A 20,950-nucleotide genomic window follows, 5' to 3' on the forward strand; every position below is an offset into this window, starting at 1 on the left:
GAATGGGAGCCTATTTATAGGGATAGGGTTCTTGATTTAGGTTGAATTTAGGAGTTATGGAATAATTAGCTAATTAAAATAATTCTCTAATTAATTGGCTAATTATTATCATAAAAGGGGAAAGATGTGGTAAACAAAGGTAAATGGTATGGCTGATTTCCTTGGTGTGGAGGATAACCGGCCTTTATGGTGTTTTTTGGATATAATGGATGGTTTAATTGACAATTAATGGGTCAGTTAGGCAATAAACCCATTAATTAGCCAATTAACAAAATTTAAAAGGAATGTGTTTGGGAATTACCTTGTAGAAAGGATTTGATGTGGTTGGATGAAATAGGTTTTGAATTGTTACCTATTTTGGGCACTTTTGACTTGGTTGAAAGATGATTCTCCGCTACTCGCGCGTAGGAATCCCGATGTGTCTCAAGGGTATTCTTTTTTATCCAAAGATCCATGTGTCGCCTTGTGATTATTTTTGGCTCCACAATTGGCTTCTGATGTTGACACGTGTCGTGTTATGATTGACTTCTGATGTCGACACGTGTCACGCCGTGATTGGCCTCCTGGTTAAAGGGAAACTTTTCTAGGTCCTTGATGATATAATGTTGACCGTTGCTCAGTAGTTTCGGGATTGGTCAAGTATGGGTATACCTATATGTTTGTATCGATGGATATACCGAAATATTCAAATATATTAATGTACCTAAATGAAGAACATACAAAATTGTTATCGGACTATATATTATAAAAAAAAATTAGTTGCCTAAATGTAGACATTAAAATATTATGATAAATGAAATGAAAATTAAATTTAAATGTAATTAATACATTAAAATAGGAATAAAAAGATAAATAAAACATCAAAATATAACTGATAAATGAGATGGTTACATACTAGGGACTAAAATTAGATTTTAATCTTACACAAGGTTATAGTCTAAAACTCATCTTTTTTAAGGATTAAAATGAAGTTTTCTAAAAAAATAAACAAGCCACAACTATAGGGTTGATCAATTAGCTTGCTTTTGATCTCACAACAGATGTTTCTAAAGAGAAGAGATCTCAAATTTGATCTACGTTCATATTTTGTAGTGAAAAAATTGATGGGGAATACTTCAAGTTTGACCCACCTCAAGAGATCTCAAGTTGTTGTATTTTTTTAAATATCTGACAAGGAGTACCAATATTGATACATGACTTGCTCAATTATAGATCAAAATTTCATGCGTCTTTCCTCTAAAAATGATAAGGAGATAATGCTAAAATTATATGACAATTGATGAATGGTAACCACATCCACATGCATGGAAAGGAAACAAAGCTTGGCACTTGCACCTTGATATGTGGAAGTTTTATTTATTTTTTATTTTTGTGGTATTGGAATAGTCTAATTTAACATTTGCACGATACGATTTAAAAGCAAGGAACTGATTTATGCGCTCCTAATTTGTTGTCCTCCTACTCTCAGTCTTGTTTTAATATTAATAAGTTTGAATGGAATAAAGGCTAATAAGTAGACAAAAACAAGATGAGTAGTAATACAAGTACAACATTGATCCACCTTTGGCGGGATTTGATAATCAGGAAATTAAACATTACAAATATATTACAAAGATAATTCTGAACAGAATAAAGAAGATATGAAAATAATTACCAAAGCTTTCCAGGCTACAGGTTAACAAGATATGTAATCATGTTCGTTTCAAGATTCAGACCCCATCCTTTTCGATGAACCCCTTCTTCCTTTCTCATCCCTGTCTTCTCTTCTCCCCCACTATCTTGAGCTTATTTTATTGGGTGGTATCATAAGTTAGCATTATGCTTGTGCCACTTCAACAAGAAGTGAGCCCACTTATGCAACATAAGCAAACGTAACATATATGTAACGAAATTGACAAAATCTTGCCAAAATGAAGCGATTGAGTTTCTAGTTGCAAACTGGGGATATTTAAGTTTTAAGGAAGAAAGTAAGATCAGGTTCGAGTTTCAGAAGAGATAACAAAAAATAAGATTTTGATCAATAGAAAGGCATCATCATGCACAGAAGTCAGTCAATTTAATCAAAATCTATCAAATATACAAATTACAAGTTGATCTTGCAAAGAAGTTATGCAAATTCCAAGGTGGTGGGAAGCAAGGATCCGAACCTAACTTAATCTTCTCATGTAGATCTTATAACGTGCATAACAAGTTACAAGTTGAGAACTCTAACAATTTCAATCTAAGTAGGCTTAAGTATTCATTCTCAGAGCTAGACAGCCATGTCTATTTCAGATCAACAAAGGATTTAGAAATGTAGCCTTTCAGATTCAGACGTCTTGTAAATCCAACCTTGACATGGTTTCATAATGAATCCAGCCTGAAAAACTTCGGAAAACTCATTGATCAAAGATCTACATGCAGCATCAGGTAGCTCCCCATCATCGGGATCAGGTAGATATACTCTTCTACACTCTGCAGATGTCTGAAATTCCTGAAGCAAGCCTTCAACGCTTCCAAACTGATAGCCTTGTACCCACAAGGTACGATCCAACGAAAAGGGGCCAAGTCTGTGTTCACATTCACTGCTACGCCATGTTATGTTATCCACTGGTTGACTCGTATTCCAATGGCTGCCAATTTCTGGTTTCCTGAAGAAAGATTCAAATATAGACATCACAGAAAAATTCCAGCCGCCAGTTTGAGTACCAATGTTCTTGGTTTTTTTTTGTTTTTTGTTTTGTTTTTTGTTTTGTTTTTTTTTTTTTTCTAAACACGACTAAATTAGGGAACTAGGAACCGCTACTTGTAAGGGAAGCTATAAGAGCAAAAACTCGGTACTGGCAATGATAATAAGCTATAATACAAAAGGAAGGAGATACAAAATGCCTTCACATCCTCAGTCAAAGGCGAAGCCTGTGATTTACTGATGTGGCACTAGCACTACTAAATTAAACACTTTGCGCGACGAGGGACACTTTGTCGCGCAAAGCATCTTGAGGTCGCACAAAACCTATGGCGATAGATAAATTGTCGCGTAAAGGTCATGAAAAAAGACCTTGCGCGACGGCGAAGTAGACATTCTTTGCGTACTGCCCGATGCTTTAGTACTCGTCGCGCGAAAGGTATACAAACAAAGGCTTTCGGTGCACAATATAAAAGGGTACAAGTTTGCTTTGTGACGAGAAAATTATGGGGACGTCTACAATTCGTTTGTAAAATATTTGCGCAACGAAAAACCTAAGACGCACATGGTTTTGCACAAAGAAGCGCATGGTTTTCAACGATGACTAGGCGGCATCGCGCAAGTGTAATTTGTAGTAAAACAATAATAAATAGTATAAAAGGAATATTATTAAAATATATATTTCATACAATTGACAAAAAAAAAATTAATGAATAAAAAAAGTATTTATAATATAAATAAAAATGTACGTACAAATACAAAGTTTAAAAAGAAAGCAGGAACAAAAAGTACAAAAAAAAAGGAATAATCTATGGGCAAGTCGTTCGGAGGTGGTTGGTAATCTTGTTGTTGGAAAGGGGTGGGGTTGGGGATGGGGTCGGAGGTCGACGGGCCTGATTGCTGTGTATGCTTGGGCTTGAAGGGCTCTGATGGCGATGGTGCAAAAAACCAGGGAGACGAATCCAGGAGGAAATGAGGGCTTGCACAAGCAATGACATTTGAGACTTGTGCGATACAAGCTCACTCCTCAGGCTAGCGACTTCTTGCGTCAAAGCCGTAACCTGGCCCTTCGACTGCAAGGATGAAAATGCTGCACTCTCCCGCCGCCTGGCATTCCCAATCCCCCTACAATATGTCCCTAGCCTCTAACCGAAAGTCTGGTCCAATGTTTCTGTGAGGATGTGAAACCCCGCATCTTGAGGGAGATCTACAGACTCGATCGGCATGTCAGGGGGAAGCTGGGAGGCGGACTTCTTAAGCACCGACTGACCCTTTTCCACCATAGTCGGTTGTGAAAAAAAACACGGATTATTAATAGAAAACAATTTGAAATAATTAGTATAAATCTTTAATGCATAAGAAATTACTTACATGAAGGGAGTTGGTCAACTCATCCGTAGGCTGAACATAAACCTCAGCAAAGACGTTGATCTTTGGGAATTTTGAACTCGCCTGAAATAGAAAAAAGATGAGGAAAATGTTAGTATGAAAAAAAAATATTATTAACGACATTTTAAAAATGGAAATGAAAGTTGTAATATATACCATCCGTCAAGCTTCCATCCTATACGAGAAAGGCCTCGAACCCGAATGGTGGAGAAGAGTCTTCTTCTCCCAATTGATCTTGTTCGCCTTCTTCTATTATCCATAAAATAAACATATTAGTTGTAATATTTAAAGAACATTAAAAAAAATTCATAATAAACATTAGTAAAAATTTACAAAAGTAAAATGAAAGAAGTCCTAATTAAATACGCACCACATAGGTCGACTCCTTGAAATGACTGCAGAGCCAGACCCAACTATCTTGTCGGTCTTCAAGCTCGTTCGCAACCCTCCTTGAGAGCGACCTGTGAATCATCAAATATCTTGAAATAGTGGTGCAGAGCACTCTTCCACTGCTTGTAGCGCTCAGAGAAGAGCCAATTGAGGTACATTGATGAGTAGATTTTATATTATATAGTTAACCCTATTCTTAGTATGTTTTGGTTAATATTTTGGAAGAATTTTGATACTATGAATTGTATTTCCAATATAGAACTTTCAACTTTCTCTGGAGCAAAATATAATCAAATAGACAAATTTTGGAGTAATTCCAATTGGAGGACGTTCGTGAGTTGCTTAGCTTGATCGTATCAAAATATTGGATTTTTCCACTAAACGGTGATTTTCTGGAGATATAATAAAGGAGCAATACGCGGTGCTGGAATAGTGACGTTTTGGGATTGAATTGCGTTTTTTGGAGCCTAGGATGAGCTCTGATGGGTTCGTGGTCTTCTGGAGATATGTTCAGAACGTCCTGATCTTCAAAACAAGCTATTATGGGCCAGATTTAGAGGTTTTTGAAGGATAAAACGTGGCTTGACAGTAGCTTAGCAGATTCTCCTAGCTTAATTAGGACTCTATTTTCTAAGTTATTTTATTATTATTTAGTTTCCTAGTTGGAACAAAATTATTTTATTATTATTTAATTTCCTAGTTGGAACAAAAGACTACATTTTAGGGTTTGTGCGATGGCATAGAAGCATATATTGCTTTGCCGTTCACAATTTTTCTCGACACTCTCTTTTATTCAACTTTGGAGATAGAGGAATTGCTAGGGTTTTCAAGGGCTTTCAGATTTTCTACTTCAAGATGTTTTCATTCCTTTTCTTCTAATAATATTCCCTATGATTTCAATTATGAATAAGCATAACTAATTCGGTTTGCTAGGGGCAAAGTCTTGAGCCTTAGCAAGAATACTTTGAATTATTGATCACCGTTTTAAATTATCTAATATTCTTAATGCTTGATCACCATTAGGATATTTAGAAAAGTAATTTGATGCAATTTTGGTAAGAATATTCCTTGAAATTGACGACGTCTTAAGGGTTGCATGATTTTTCAAAGGATTTTCACAAAGCGTAATGAGTCTCTCATGTTCATAGTTGATTCGAACGTCCGGACGGATTGCATGTTAGATATAAGTGCTATGTTGGAGGTTCCAAATAGAATATAAATTAGGAAAACCTAACCTCCAAAGTGGGCATGTGTAGATCATAAGTAATTGGTAAAAATTCATAGGATTGCTAGATGATGGTGAAACCCTACTGCTTTTATAAATTGGTGTTTAAAACTCTTTTCTTTTATCATATTAATTTTGGGTGAATTTACTATTAGTTTTATTTAAAATTCGTTTTTAATATTACCTAATTTCAAAATCTCTTTTATTAATTTTTAATTTTAAGTAGTTAATTAAGAATTGTTTTTACATAAATTATCCAAATAGTCCTTGAGAAGAACGATCTTGCATGAGCATCTATACTACAATAACCTTGAACCCTTGCAAGTATTTTGTATGATTTTAACCCTATTTGCGTAGACGGTAAAAATCCTATCATACACCATCATGTCCTCGTTTTAGCCTCTTACTCTGTGCAACAGTCACAAGTCTGAGAGCATTATAAAATTTTGGCCGACCAAGAAAACCAGTTTTGTTCTTATCAGGATGCATCCATATTTGCAGCTTGTAAACATACAACATTTGATCAGCCAGATGCATCATGCTGAATCAAATTCTGAATTTTGTAGATTAAATAAGTCCGCATATAAGAACAAGCAAGAGCAACACAAAAAACTTTCCAACAATCTTAAGCTGTTACGACACCGTGATGTATAATACTAATAATGACATGAACAGAACACGAAGATACAGGACCAACTAGGCACAATGTTCACTGAATATCAACTAGGACAAATTAGAGATTCATTCCAGAACAATATAAGTCTTAAAAAAGTCCATTAGAACAAGGTGAGAGGAATGTGAAGTTGGTCTATAGCAATCTGTTCGGACATGAATTTACCTAAGGAGGATCCCTGGCTCGAGCACACAGCTCCCAAGGAGTTGGCACTTTGGTTGGTTGTTAGGCTACTGCTTGTTAAGAGGCTGCAAGAGGAGGACAAATTTAGTTCTGAAATGTGCCTTTGTGGGGCCTTAGGTGTAGGCCTTGAGGCTCGCAATCAAAACTAACTAAGTGCTTAGGCATGCCAATGCCATCTCAGTATGGCAGATGTAGAACAAGTGTGTTTAAGTCGATTACATGCGCTCCAAGTTATTCTGACTTTTTGTTATCAAAGGATTATCGTAGATGAGTTAAGTCTACATTAAGTTCTTTTTTGTGCCTTGAGATTAAGGACTTTTAGTTCATTATCTTGTATGCTTTAAAGGGTGGAAATCCATATCTAACTAAGTCATCAGTTTGATCCCCATTTTGGCTTTTATGATAGTAAAACTACTAAGTAAACCAGATCTGAGGATCAATGGAACTTGTGATCAATGGATGACTGGAAATAACTTGAATATATATTGGGGAGTACATCATAATACTAGATCTACTAATTGAAAGATGAAACAAAGAGAGTCGGGCAAGATTTCACCTTGTCGGGCAAGGTCAAACGTGTTGCAATTTCTTCTCTTTGTGATTCTAGAAGTGTGTGTTTAAAAGGGATGAATGGTAAACAACTTTTTATGAGATAATTGATACTACGCCACTAAGGGTGATAGCAGAGCCTTACACTAGACAAAAGATGGCTTTTGTAGGGAGTTATCCTGAAAAGGATTGAGATCTGGGCTGATTACAGCTTTTAGATGCAAATTTGGCTTGAGAGCAGAGTTTGTATGTTTGTTTGTTTGATTGGTTGAGTGTTCTTGTCTATGGGGCTCTTTCTCCTTTTATAGAAATTTTATCTTGGCTGTTGCAAGCTTTGCCCAAAAGTACTTCAGTGAATCATCATCTTTTTTACATGTTCTGCCATTAGAAAGTGCTTTTGGGTTGAGAGTAGGTTGATTTCCATCAGTTGTCACTTCTCTTGTAAGCACATAACCTTTTCATTAATGAGAAGTCGCCATATTGTTTTGAGATGGATGGTTGGGCTTAGTGTTGGACCTCGGGTGAGTTTCTTCACTTTAGCTCTTTTGGGCTTTCATTCATTTAAGTCCAAAGTTTAAATATTAACCCAAACAGTGCCCCCTTCAATTGTTGTTGAGCCTACAAACTGAGGCGCAAATAATGATTGAATAGCCGCCCACGCCTTTACTCGGGACTCGCACCGTTTTAAAGCAACCGTCGGTTAACAAGGACCTTTGCACTAACCCACGAACTCTACCATTAAATATCCACCTATTATATAATCCCCTCTAATCTCTTTAGTAAAGCACCCTTAACCAATTCAACCCCTTTTAATTTCCAAAACCCCTCAGAAATCCTAGAGTTCAAATTTTTTGAAATCCCTCTTGTTCTTCAACTCTTCCTTCTTGGTTCCAAATTTCATCCCATTTTTTCCTCGAGATTATCCAATGGTACCCACGGTTGCCTGGATTCAATCTCCCTACGAGATTGGTAAGGGGATTTCCATCATGCGTAGTCTTCTTAATGGCCTTCATCGCCCTCGGGCGAGCCTGTATACTGGGCTCTTCCCCAAGGAGGGAGGAGTGCACTTCTTGGGATCTGCATGGATTCCTCAATCACTGGCTTCTTCATTATCCTCATAGAGACGTACTGCATCCAACTTCAGTTTCAGGACTTTTATGGCTTTGTGGGGTAGCCGAGCACCGTTAATTACACATGTAGATCCTACATGTGGATGCAAAGCTAAACTTCCTCATATTAATATCCACAAGCCCAAACTTCCCCATAACTTCTGCTTCCTTGATCAATTCATCCTCATAGGTGTATGCTTCGAGATCAACCACCACGATAATGCCAAAGACCTTGGTAGAACTTGTGGAAAAAGGCTCTTCACTGATTCGAACGTCAAGCTTATACATGAAAGTGACAATGGCCGTTAGTAACCACTTAGCAAGATCTTCTGTCAATCAGCTTCATCATAAGCCTGAAGAGGTCAAGAGAATAAATTTTGAAATTTAACGATGCTAAAGCATAGTTAGCTAATAGTATCATTCTAGGATAGCTTCCCTAGTCAATGATGTAGAACTATTAAAGTGACTTTGTTGTAACTTCAACATTCAATGAAATGAAAATAATTTCTTTAATCGACTTTAGCTTGCATTTCTCTCTTGAAACTTGACTACGATGGATAAATAAGCTGACATTAAACTTCCCGCAACGTTTACACTTCTTCAATGTAGCAATCCCTGACATCCCACAAGGTTGGGTGATACTTCTTAAAAAACTTGGCATTAATCGAATGCCTTTGTAAACTTCCTTCCAAATCTGCCAAATAATATCCTCATTTGTCCAAGGTTTGGTGAATAATGAAATGACCTTCTCAATTCGGGCTCCACTTCCCAAAGCCCCTTACTTGAGCTCCCACATGGAGAATTTCCTTCCATACTAACTCCCATTCTTTGAAGTTTTTCAACTTCACCTTTTTATTGTATGCTCGAGCAATAGCTTTCTTCCCCTTCTGAATTTTATCTAGATCTTCAATTCGGGCTATATCAAGATCTTCAACTCCTGGACACATAGTCTGAACACAATCAATCAACCTAGAGAAGAAGATGAGGGAGTATTAGATGATGAAATTAAGAGAAAATGGAAATGACGGATCCCAGATGGAGGAAAACCTAAGGGGATGAGTGCAGAGGCCAAATCTGCAGTTTGCCTCTGCACAACTGAATCTAGATTAGAAAGTTCACCGTTTGGACGAATGACTTTGCGCAACGAACATGGTCTTCGTCACAAATGTACTTTGCACGACTACAAGTTCATTTGTCACACAAATTATCTTCGCATGACAAACAAAGCATTCGTCGCGCAATGCATATTTTATTTATTTTTTTTATGTTTTTGCATTTTATGAAAAAAAAAATTAATCTAAATAAAAAACTCAAATTGACACATCTCAGCCCGGGCCCCCACCACATCCCAGACTCAACTCCACCGTAGCACGATATTGTCCGCTTTTAGCCCCGACCATACCCTCACAGTTTTGTTTCTGGGAACTTACACGAGAACTTCCTAGTGGGTCACCCATCATGAGATTGCTCTCGCGCGAACTCGCTTAACTTCGGAATTCCGATGAAACCCAAAGCCAGTAAGCTTCCACAAGGCCTCGTGCTTGATAGAGATGAGAATATACGTATAAGGCTTAGAAGATCCACTCCCCTAGGCGATGTGGGATGTTACACAAACCTAATTAAACATTAAATTAATTAACTAAACTAATTTACTATCCCAAGTACAAATTATAATTAATCTAAATATTAATACTCATCCACATAACATAAATTATTAATTAAAATAAATATAAAGTCCACAAAATCTTTTTTTCAAAAAAAAAAAAAATTATTACAATTCCTTCAACCCTCCACCACTGGGGCAACAGCATCTCACTCTGCATCCCACAACACATCAAACTTCCACTGCTGGAAACGCTTCTTGAAAAGCTCATCTAGATACTTCCATTACTTGTCATTAGTTTCGTCAACATCCCAATGAACCTACATTATTGCCAATACCAATAAATTAGTAATTTTAAAAATACTACTTTTTAACAAAAACAATTATACATTATTTAATACAAACTTACCAAAAACTCCTCCAGCATGGACTTCTTCAACTCCTCAGGCACCTTTTCCAAGACTCAAACTCAGCAGAACATTCCCTTTGCACCAAACCGCCAATATCATAAATAAGTTCGGCATACGCCTCAGCCACGCTTCTTTTGTCCTCAAAGTACGACACTTGCTTTCGTCGATACCTCTCTAATTACACTACAAGTTTCTTTTTGCCAGAACCTTCACCAGAATTAGCCATTGCTTTTGAAACAATTTTTTTTTGAAATTTAGGTTTCTGAAACTCTGTTTATATAGGAATAGAAACACTTTGCGCGATGAACTTGTTAGTCGCACAAAGCCCAAATTTCGTCGCTCAAACGTATCATAATTGCACAGTAAATGAATCGTTATCTGACCGTTTTCTTGCGCAACGACAGTGCGCTTCATCGCGCTAAGTGGTATTGCTTGACGGCTGTTTCGTCGCTCAATCTTTTGCGTGACAAACGTTATTGATTGTAATTATAAAGTTTACGTAAACATACATATATACATTTACGTAAACTTTATAATTACAAACAAATATTCAGTTAAATATTTATTCGAAAAATAATTACTACCGTAAGTATTTATTCTAAAAATAATTAATTACTTAAATATTTATTCTAAAAATAATTAATACCTTCATCCATTCATTTATTTTAAAAACCAAACAGGAATTAAAGTTTAATTAAGTCCAAATACATAACTTATAAAAAAAAAAACCTTCAATTTAAATATTGTCCTAAAAAAACATAAATTTAAAACTACTATTTCAATGGCCCTGATCCATTCTGCAAGACATTATAACACCACCAATTGTAACCTCCCTCCAACGCATCTTCCATCAACTTCATCAAATGTTCGTTCGTATCATTATCAAGAGTATAATTACACTATTACACATATATGCAAATAATTAATTCTTACATATAACAAAAAATTTCACAAAATTAATTATTGATCCATCAATAGTATACTTACTAATAATTCATCCATCACCGCCTTCTTCTTATTCCCTGGCACATTTTTCCAATAACTTCACTCAGCAGTAGGACAATTATTCCCAATGGCTACAACAATCGCATGGGCGAACTCAAAAAGTTGTCGTGGATCATTTGGGTTGCGGCGGGCATGCTCTGATCCTTGTTTTTATCCTCCATCCCAGCACAAACAGAATTGTGAAGAATAAGGAGAGTAGAAGCGCATATTTATAGGAACGTTAGGGCCTTTGCGCGACAAAAGCTTTGTCGCGCAAACATCTGTAGTAAGTGCAATGGATTCCTCTGATTCACCTACCCTAAATGGTCTAATTGAAATTTGACAACAACTTGCGTGATGAATCCTTTGTCATGCAAAGGTTCCATTTTTGTCGTGCAAGGTTTTCGCACAAAAAAAAACTACCCCATGTTTTCTTGCTAACTTTGCGCAACGACAATAATTTTTCGTCGCGCTAAGTACTCTTGCAAGTTTTTATTTTGCGCGACGAATTTATTTTTTTTCGTCGCGCAAGTACCTCTTGTGTGACGAAATATAGTTCGTCATGCAAGCTGTTTTTTCTACTAGTGTAGCCTTATGCTGTGAATTGATGTAACATAAATTAAAACGTAGGTCTAAGTGTGTCCCCAAGTGGAGGGGTTATGCAGGGAACTTGCTGGATAGCTAAGTAATTTAATAAAAGAATCCTTCGGATCAAAATAATAAACATCATAAATTCCTTACTAATGGCTTCGACATTGCATTGATAATGTTGCGTCACCTTTACGGTGGGATTTTATTGTCAATTTAGTATCGACTAGCACATTTTCACCTTTAGCTGCAAAACTAATCGGGTCGGGATGTGTTAGTTGACGTCAAATTCATTGAGGTGCCAATTTTGGTCAGCGGCAACAACAAGCATAAGACAGATGGTGACAAGCTTGGCGACGAGGAGTTTCTTTGTAATCAAGGTCTTCAATTTTGATTGTAGCCCTTTGCTATCAAACCAGCCTTCTAACGGTCGACGGTGCCATCCAGGTTGTGCTTGATTTTCTCATTTGCAACCGACGAGTTTCTTCCCGGGTGGCAAGGGTTCTAGTGTCCATGTTTCATCAGCCTTTAGGGGGCAGTCTCTTAGTGCATGGCAAGACACCATTGGGCCTTCTTCATTGCTTGCAACAAAGAGCTTGGTTTGACCTATGTTGTAATAATCCGTTTCGAAATTTATTATTTATTTATTTTACAGTTTTGAGAAAAGTGGTTTAAAGCTCATTTTACATTTCACTTCGGTGTTTGAAGGTGGATTTAAAATAGGTGGATAGAGGTCGAACTTATGAGTGCATAGACGAAAATGACGTCCAATTCCGAGTTTGAACGAAAAAGTTAGAAGTGTTTAAGTTGGAGGGAATTTTGGTCTTTTTGATCAAAACTTACTAGAAATAGAAATCTGACCCCAGATTTTAAGAAAAAAAACAAGATTTTCAAAATCAAAACCCGAATCGCAGCCAGAGCTGGATCAGAAAAGGGGTCGACCCACGAGTCATCGACCACGCCCTTGCTTGATTTTAGGGTCAGAGGACCAGTCCAAAAAACTTGGACTAATGAATAAAAGGGACCGGATCCAATACCTTATTAAAAGTTGATCAGTAAATTACAAATACTTTCTGATTACAAGGAAAGAAACCCAAAAAATGGATGGTAGCAATGTTCAAGGGATGGATCATGGATGAACATGTGAATTGAAGGGTGTGAAGAAAAGTATGAGCTATGATTTTATTCGGATGGGACCTTTTCTCGAAAAGCTTTGGATGAGAAGAGTTGAAATGGTGCAATACAGAATCTTGTGTCACCTTACTTCGAATGGAATATTATCCCTCTGAACGATATTTTCTTTTTATTATAAGAAAATACTATGATTTGTGTGGCAGACATAAAATTATAATATCAATTATTATTATTATTGAACAAACGATATTATCTATGCTAAAAGTTGGAGAGTGGGCTAAGCCTTACAATGGACTAGCAATAATGTTAAGACCACTCACTTATAAGAAAAGAAGAATTTTACTAGATCGTAGTATTAAGTGGCAATATTAATTATTAAGGATGAAGTAATATGCCTTCTTTTGTCTTTTCACACAGTTAATAATACAAATTTAATTTAATTTAAAGGAAAACTAACGAAAATTCTGAAAAGTCCAAAAAGACTTTAGTTTTAATAAAAATGACAAATAAATGTGTGATGAATAGTACCAGAGAAAGGTAAAAATGTGGTTTTTCGTTAAAAATAAACAATATCAAAAGTGTTTCGTTAAAACTCTCTTAATTTAAATGGTGAGGTGAACTTGGATGATGGTGTGCTAAAAGAAATGATCTTACTATTTTTGGTGTAATTGGTCAGAATAAAATTAATGAAGATATAAAATTAGAGATGGATTGAATTTCATGCATATAAAAGGTTTATTTATTTATATAGCAAACTTCATTTTAATCCTTAAAAAAGATGAGTTTTAGACTATAACCTTTTATAAGGTCCAACATCGTCCAGGGGTGAGGATCATGTTAGCCTTATATGTATATTCTCATCTCTACCTAGCACGAGGCATTTTGGGAGCTCACTAGCTTCGGGTTCCATCGGAACTCCGAAGTTAAGCGAGTTCGCTCGAGAGCAATCCCATAATGGATGACCCACTAGGAAGTTCTCGTGTGAGTTCCCAGAAACAAAATCATGAGAGCGTGATCGGGGCCCAAAGCAGACAATATCGTGCTATGGCGGAGTCAAGCCCGAGATGTGGTGGGGGCCCGGGCCGGGATGTGACAATTTGGTATCATAGCCAATTCCTGGGCGGAAATGTGCCGACGAGGACGTTGGGCCCCTAAGGGGGGGTGGATTGTAAGATCCCACATCGCCCAAGGATGAGGATCTTGTAAGTCTTATATATATATTCCCATCTTTACCTAGCACGAGGCCTTTCGGGAACTCACTGGCTTCGGGTTTCATTGGAACTCCAAAGTTAAGCGAGTTTGCGCGAGAGCAATCCTATGATGGGTGACCCATTGGGAAGTTCTCTTGTGAATTCCCAGAAACAAAACCTTGAAGGCATGGTTAGGGCCCAAAGCGGACTATATCGTGTTATGGTAGAGTCAAGCCCGAGATGTGGTGGGGGTCCGGGCCGAGATGTGACACTTGTGTAAGATTAAAATTCAATTTTAGTCCCTAGTACATTTAATCATCTCATTTATTAGTTATATTTTGATGTTTTATTTATCTTTTTATTTTTATTTTTATGTATTAATTATATATAAATTTAATTTTTATTTCGTTCATCATAATATATTTTAATGTCTACATTTAGGCAACTAATTTTTTTATAATATATATTCCGATAACAATTTTGTATATTCTTCATTTAGGTACATTAATATAATTTGAATATTTCGGTATATCCATCAATACAAACATATGGGTACATTAATTCAATATAATGCATTTCGGTACATACATTTTGGTACACACATTTGAGTATTGACTTTTAGGTACATTAATTCAATATATTATATTTTGGTACATACATTTCGGTACATATATTTAGGTTCATTATAATATATTTCGGTATAATCATGTCGGTACAAATATTTCAGTACAAAAAAGTCAATTTTATATATTTTGGCACAATCATTTATGTACACTTACGTATTTATATATTTTTGTATCACAAATTTCTTTTAATATTTTCTCATTTATAATTAAAGAACTAAATATGTGCATATTAATAAAATTAAAATTTAATGTGGAGAGATTAAATAAAAATACACATTAAATAACAAAAATTGAATATAAATTTTGATAAAAGTACACTTCAAGGGATTAAATTGAATATGTAATCTAGCACCATGTTTTTTTATTAAATTTTAATCTTTTTCAAGTACTAATATTCAAAAACCCCTTATTTATATATTCATCATTTGGGAATTACATGCAGATTTTTCATTACAAAAAAGTTTATTTATTCAACTTATTAACGATATTGTTGGACTACAAAAAAATAATTAAATTCTCTCATTTCTGCCACTCATACCCAATATCCCATACTCCATTTGTATTCATCGTATGTAAAAGCTGCATCTTGTTCAATGCTCCACCAACAAGTTGCACACCGCCTGTCATCTATGTCAGCATTGTATACCTCAAAGCTTCCGCTGACATTTTCCCACCACATGGTGTAAAAGAACAATGTGTTGAGCGAATTATTTTTGAACTTCCATGAAAACGAGCCTTCAAACATTATGTAATGCTGGCCAAGGTCATCGTCTTTGGATTTGCAGCTAGTCGTCAAACCCATCTCTGGACCTAAATTATTAATTAGGTAAATTACATAGTAGCCCCTCAGGTTTGAGCTCTATTGCAATCTCATACAACATCTTTAAAACATTTCACTTTCATACCTCAAGTACTATTTTATTTCAATTTCATACAACCGTTAGATTTTCCATCCATGGATCTGTTAAATACTGACGTGGCTGCCACATATATAACACGTGGCTGCCAAATGTCTGCCACGTGGCAAATAAAATAATTTTTTTTTTTTTTTTAAAAACCTGAAATTGGAAGAAAAAAAAAAGGTCTGAACCCAGAAGAAGAAGAAAGAGAAAGAGAAGAAGAAGAAGAAAGAGAAAGAGAAGAAGAAGAAGAAAGAGGAGGGAGGAGAAAGAAGAAGAAGAAGAAGAAAAAAAAAAAAAAAAAAGGTCCGAACCCTGAAAAAGGAGAAGAAGAAGAACAAGAACAAGAACAAGAACAAGAAGGAAAAAAAAAAAAAAAAAAAAGGTCCGAAGAAGAAGAAAAAGAAAGAGAAGAAGAAGAAAAAAAAAAAAAAAAAAGGTCCGAACCCTGAAAAAGGAGGAAGAAGAAGAAGAAGAAGAAGAACAAGAACAAGAACAAGAAGAAAAAAAAAAAAAAAGGTCCGAAGAAGAAGAAAAAGAAAGAGAAGAAGAAGAAAAAAAAAAAAAAAAAAGGTCCGAACCCTGAAAAAGGAGGAAGAAGAAGAAGAAGAAGAAGAAGAAAAAAAAAAGGTCCGAACCCAGAAGAAGAAGAAGAAGAAGAAGAAGAAGAAGAAGAAGAAGAAGAAGAAGAAGAAAGAGAAAAAAAAAAAAAAAAAAAGAAGAAAGGGACCGAACCCAGAAGAAGGAGGAAGAAGAAAAAGAGAAGAAGAAGAGAAGAAGAAAGAGGAGGAGGGAGAAGAAGAAGAAGAAGAAAAAAAAAAAAAAAAAAAAAGGTCCGAACCCAGAAGAAGAAGAAAGAGAGAGAAGAAGAAGAAAGAGAAAAAAAAAAGTGACAAATATGTTTTTTTTTTTTTTAAATTAAAAAATTATTTTATTTGCCACATGGCAGACATTTGGCAGTCACGTGTCATATATGTGGCAGCCACGTCAGTATTTAACAGATCCATGGATGGAAAATCTAACGGTTGTATGAAATTGAAATAAAATAGTACTTGAGGTATGAAAGTGAAATGTTTTAAAGATGTTGTATGAGATTGCAATAGAGTTCAAACCTGAAGGGCTACTATGTAATTTACCCTTATTAATTATAACCACATGTCTCTTCAAAGTACCGCTGCCTAACAACAGCAATAACAAGACAATGAGCAAGGCGAACGGCATAATCCTCAACATTGCTCGAATACAAGGTTTGTTTGGCCCGCACCCTTTAAATATTCCATGACAATATCTGTTTATGGAACATGACAATTTTATTTTATTTTTTACCTTTTTTGAGAAAGCACGATTTCCTATTGGGGGGATCCTAGAAATATTATCTATTTAAATTATATTTTACGTACCGCACGTGATGTTACATTTGATAGTTTTGTTTTTTTTAATACATTGATTTCTTATTCGGTTAAGTCACATAATGGGCAAACTAATTTTGTATCAAATTCTCCATCCATAAGATTCGAACTTAAGACCTCTCACTTCCAAATGAAGAGAAATATCACCACACCATAGTACTGAATGATTTTTTTAACAATTAATATGCATCATGTGATTTACAAAATATAAATTAAATAAAGGGAACTTTAACAAAAAGCACCCGGTACTATTCAGTTTAACGAAAAACCACATTTTTACACTAAAAAGTCAATCCTGGTACTATTCACTTTACCCTTTATTTTGTCCTTATCATTAAAACTCAAAGTTTTCAAGCCATTTTCATTAGTTTTCCTTTAAATAAATGACCTCCATAGCATTTTTCATTTTTTTTCATTGAATGAAATATCTATTTAAGGAATATGACAATATCTTTTTATACTTTAATAGAAGCTTGGAAGATTCGGTTGCACAAGGAGGAAGAAGATCAGTCATAATCGAACTTGCTTTAGGCTATATAGGAATGACTGAGTTCCGTCACTCAAGTAAAACGTAATTTGCAAAATAATTTTCATCGGGAATAAGATATACAATAATTCTTTTTTGTATGTTTGGCAATGCTGAAATTATTCATAGAGACCAAATTTTGTTTAGAAAAATGTTAGACAGATCATATTTTTAAATTATATTTTGTAAACCACGTGATGTATCGTTCAATTGTTGAATTTCTTTTTTAAATCATTAAAAAATAACTCAATTATTAACCTCTACATCAAGTGGTCAACAAAAATTAAATTAAACAGAGGATCTCCATAGTATTTTTCATGTTTTGTTAAAGGAAATATATGTTTATGTTATAGTATGAACTAGCAAGGAACGCCCCTAAAAACCGTACGAAAATTTTGTATATAGTACTATTTACATACAAAGGATAATACTTGAAGTGTATTACATACTATTTGCATACAAAAGATTTGATAGATAGCCTTATTAAAAATCGTATAAAATCTACAAACAATCAAATTGAGAGGCATAGCAGCATAAGACCCCTCTCTACTTTGAACTCCCCTACATATTTTACAAAAATTAAAGACTAAATTAAATAAAAAACATCCAACAAAATTTAATCACAAATTTCTTCTGGGTAATTATCAAAAATCGTAAAAAAGAAGAAGATTAAAAGGGTCAAGGGAAATAATTAGGAGAAGAGTTAAATACTAATAAATCAAAAGAAATTTGTGACTAAATTTGTGATTAATGACTAAGAGTTAAATACTAATAAAAAAAATCCAACAAAATTTAATCACAAATTTCATCTTGATGTGTATTACATACTAATCACAAATTTCATTTGGGTAATCCCTTACTTTGTAAATCTGTAAGACCCAATGACTATGAGTCAATCTGGAGATTTGATATAACATCTCAGAAATTGAATGAATAATTCAAATAAAATGAAATCAAATTAAAAGAACCCATAACTTCAGAAGAAAAAAACAATTTCCTAAACCTTGAAAATTTAAACGAAGAATTCTACAAAAAAATAAATCAATCTGATAAAGACGTAAGTAAATTCATTTCATAAAGATGAATTCATAAGCTCAACACAGTTAATTATCCAAAAAGTACCAGAAGTTATCCACAACTTAGTTTGTTTTTTCATGGTGTAAGGATATATTTCCAACAGTTCTTTGTCATTTGTTTATATGCATTTGCACCTGCATCTGCATTTGCTGCAGATTATATTTGCACCTGCACATAGTTTTACCTCTTTGGGTTCGATGGAGTGTGCAGCCAGTCAGACTTGCTAGAGAGTTTTTGGTTCGAACTGAAGTCGAGCATGAACGAAGAGATGGATGAGGAAACTGAATTTTCTCGCTATGTTGTCGAAGGGAATGAACGACAGCTAAGAACTCAGCAGACTGAAGGGCAGCCTTGTAATAGCACAAACTAAGCAAAAGTCGGAACTACACTGTGCTTATGAACAATTTTTCAGTTGCTTTTCAGTTTTAGTATATATTGAATTTACCGAAGGAAAATAGGGGGAGCTCGGCACACGAGAAGAGAAGGGAGATCATGTAGTATGTCTTTATTTATATTAATAAGGGGACAAAAATTTGTTCTCTAAATAATATAAATTGCATACATAATCTACTAATATTTCCACAATTATATTCCTAATTAGATTAAGATTTTGTGGAATATGCCAATATTTTTTATAACTTCATAGGAGCTTGCAAGACTCTGTTGCACAAGGATTGGGAGTGTCGAAATTATAGTGATTAAATTAAAATAATATTTATTCACTTTTAGTATGGCGATAGCACTAGTGAGTTAGATAGTTGTTAGGGGAAAAAGTCAGTAAGAATCGAACTTGCATCTGGTTATATAAGAATGATAGTTGTTAAGGGGGAAAGAAATAAAAAAGAATTGAACATGTATCAGGTTATTAGAGATTATTGATTTCCGTCACTACTGTAAATAACAGTTTTACTTTTGTTTTACATATTTAACTTTGGGGTTTCATTGTAACTTATTTACGGTTTTTAATGTTTGACCGTTGTGAGATTAGCATTTTTTTTTTTGTCAACGGTACGAGATTAATAAGGTTTCTGATAATGATGGTAAGTGATGATGCGTTTATCATACAGAAATGAATTCATAATTTTCATCTGAAATATGAAACGGAATATTCTTTTTTCTATGTTTGGCAACGCTTAAATTATTCATAAAGGCCAAATTTTTAGGGAAATGTTAACGAGATAGTCTTTTATTTTGGAAGAGATTTTTCAATGTGACCGTACATAGGGTAGTACATCACGTGTCACTATACAAATTGTGAAATATATATGTTAAAAAGTTAATAACTTAAAACATAAAATTTTTCACCACTTATATAAAAACATGTGATGTACCCCTGTGTTCCGGTCACAACTAAAAATTTCTCTTATTTGGAAGCCTGGTGATATGGCATTTGATAGTGAAATTATGATATTATCTACACTAATGAGATGAGATGAGCTTAGTCTCATAATGAGTCCACAATAATGTGGTTCAAATTTGCATATAGCGAGAATCAAACCTAAGATATCTAACTTACAAATAAAGAGAACATCATTAAACCGTAATACTAAGTGACAAACGCTAATTAGATTTAAACACCTAAGATTAAAAAAATTAAAAAAATTATCGAACATATATGCTTTTTAGAATTTTAATTAAGGTGCTTAGGTACCTTAGGTCACATTAGCATTTCTTTATTGATCAAATTAAAAAATATTATTGTAATTTTCGAAATTAATATTTTATATTGATTTCTCAATTTTTCCTTTAATTAGTTGAGAGATTCTTTTTTCTGCCAAATTTTAATGTATTTTAGATGTGTTGACTCTTTTTTTTAAGGAGATAATCTTGGTTTTCCATTCAAATATTTATCCAATTATTATATTATTTTTTTGTACAAATAATTTTTTCTCCTAAAATTAAAATATAATTTTATCTTCAAGATAACAAAAATTGTGGATGTGTAGACACCTTCTGATCTTCATCAAGATCTCAATGTAAGAAGGCAATGTTGACGTCGAGTTCATTGAGGTGCCAATTTTGGGTAGCGGCTAGAAGAAGCAGACAAGCTTGGCGATGGGGGCAAAAGTTTCTTTGTGATAGGTCTTCAATTTAATTGTAGCCCCTTGCCACCAAATTAGCTTTGTAATAGTCGACGGTGCCATCCAGATTTTGCTTGATTTTGTACACCGAGTTACAATCGACATGTTTCTTCCCGGGTGGCAAGGGTTGTAGTGTCCATGTATAGTTAGCCTTTAGACAATTTCTAAAGGAATTGTCAAATTATAAGAGTTAACTTACAATTGATGGCTGATGCAGCAATCTAAAACCTTATGTCAAAT

This window comes from Malus domestica, chromosome 06, assembly GCF_042453785.1.
Source record: "Malus domestica chromosome 06, GDT2T_hap1".
Lineage (NCBI taxonomy): Eukaryota > Viridiplantae > Streptophyta > Magnoliopsida > Rosales > Rosaceae > Malus > Malus domestica.